This window comes from Phaseolus vulgaris, chromosome 7, assembly GCF_000499845.2.
Source record: "Phaseolus vulgaris cultivar G19833 chromosome 7, P. vulgaris v2.0, whole genome shotgun sequence".
Lineage (NCBI taxonomy): Eukaryota > Viridiplantae > Streptophyta > Magnoliopsida > Fabales > Fabaceae > Phaseolus > Phaseolus vulgaris.
The window spans coordinates 13,915,017-13,917,466 of record NC_023753.2 but is presented as its reverse complement, the minus strand read 5'-3'; positions in this window follow the sequence as shown (position 1 = coordinate 13,917,466).

The window sequence follows — 2,450 nt, the reverse complement described above, 5'->3', positions numbered from 1 at the left end:
AGTTTTTCTGTTATGGTCCCAAAACAAACAATCGGTTGTTTCCTCGAATCAATCGGTTGTTTTGGTACTTAACAGTTCAACCATTCAAAACAGTTTTCAAACTTTTTCTCAAAACACCTAAGTACAAACAATCGGTTGTTTCGACAAAACAATCGGTTGTTTTTACTTAGTTTGAAATCATTTTGTTTTCACAAAGATTGAGAATGCTAATGCTTTAGATTTAATCACAGGGTGGATTACAACATATAAACTACCCCATAACAAAGCTTAAACCAGCACAGCAACATCAAGCACAGCAGAGGCTTCAACATCCTTCAAAGGATTTTGATTCTTCAAAGCTTGAACACCACTTGGTTCAACAAATCTAACACTGAAGGTCCCAAATTCTTCAAGGGAACAAATCTTGAGATTTGACAAAGTTCTATTTTGCAGATTTCTGATTTTCTCTTGAAAGGATCAGCAAGGACTAATATTCTGTACATGCCAACATATCAAAGTTTAGTGTTGATTTCTTGAACTTTCTATAATTAGAAAATCTGTAATCTGAGAATAAAATTCTCATTCTTTGTTGAGAACTATTGGTGCTTAAAATTCAATTCAATATGTTACTCTATGTTTCAATATGTAATTCTTACGTGCTCTATCTATTCTTCATACATTTAATAGCTTGCAAACATGTTAAAACATAATGATTATATGCAAAATGTGTTTTTGAAAATTTTCCTTTAGAACAGAAATTTAACCGATTGTTTCCTCGAAACAACCGATTATTTTGTATCTGATAAGCTCTGGCAAATCAGTTTTTGAATTTTAAATTCTGGTTTCTGATTCTGTTAAAACCCGTGACATGAATGGTCAAAAGTGTATTTTTTGGATGTTTGAATACAGTGTAACTTTGTTACATTTGCTTTTAATAGATCAGATCTCTCCACATCTTGAAAATAAAAAATGTCTTAAATGCTTGGTCAAATATCACATGTGAATCTGTACCTTTCTGTTTTGACTGACAATTTCAGCTTTATGGTTTAGATTTGATTCGTTTTCTGTGTTGAATACAGCCAGCTTTGACCAGGTTTTATCTGCTATAAAACCTAGTGCATTTACCTACAATTTCACACACAAATAACCGGTTGATATAAAACTGTTATTTCTACCTCTTTCTAAAAGCTTTCTTTGCAGAAACTGTTTCTGAATTAAGCAATGGTTGGCACTCCTCCCTCTACTAAAAGGATGAAATCAATAGGTGTCAAAAGCTCTGGAAAGCTTGAAGGTTGGTTTGCAGGTGATACCAATCTCATCAACAAGTATCTACTTGAGACAAGTAGAAAGAATGTAAATACACCAAAAGTTGTTTCCTTCACATGGATGAAACAACAGAAGTTGGATTCTGTGAGGAACATTCTCAAAGAACAGAAGTTTAAGAGATTCCTAGAACTTACAGGGAATATCTATCCTGATATGATTCCACTAGCTAGATATAGATGATTCTTTGACATTTTATGGAATCAACTTGAGTTGGAGAATGAATAGGCACTTTTAATAGAAATGGATCAATGTTCTATGTTTCAAGAACTCACCAAAACTTGCACCAAACACCAAACTCACATGGAAGACCCATTTCTTGCCAATTGAACCGATTAAATTGAACAAGAAAGCAAATGCACCATTTAAAAAGCTTAAGAACTGAAATGCACCGAACAAATTAAGAAGAAATGAAGAAGAAACAATTGAATCCAGCAAAAGAGCATAAGAACCGAACACTACATGAATTTAAGCTCAAAACACTGAATAGAAAGATCCTAGACATGTTTTTGAATTCGAATAAACTTGGAAATGAAATGAAAAGATGGAGAAGAGAGGAACTTATGAGAATGAAGAGCTTGATTGATGGTCACGCCACTTGAAGTGTGAAGGCTCCAAGATAAGTGAGCAATGCCGCCACTTGAGAGAACCAATGCACTCAAGATGAGACAAGGAAGAGGAGAAAACAAGTTCTCACACACTCAATCACCAATTTGGGAGAGTTTTGCTACTATAATTCTCAAATCTGATTTATGAAGGACCTAATCCCTCCTTTTATAGGAGTAAGGGCCGATCATTTACATAGCTTATTCCCTAAGCTACCCAAAAAGCTCCTAAGCTCACGCCCCCCTACTAAGCTCACTCCCAAGCTTCTAGAATTTCCTAAACTAAAGCCTAAAGATGCTTTTACAAAAGAGGTGTCTAATGTTTCCCTCTAAGCACCTTTTAATACACAAGAAACTATCAAAAGAGAAAACAATCTTCCACTATTTCCTAATTCTTTAAATTTGCTTCTTGTAAGCCTATGAGGTGGGCTATTGACTCTTTGAGTGTCTTCTACTTGGGCCTCTACCTCCTCTTGTCCTTGATTGTTGGCTTCGATTTCTTCTTGATCTTGATCTCCATCAAATCCTGATCTTGTAAAGGTA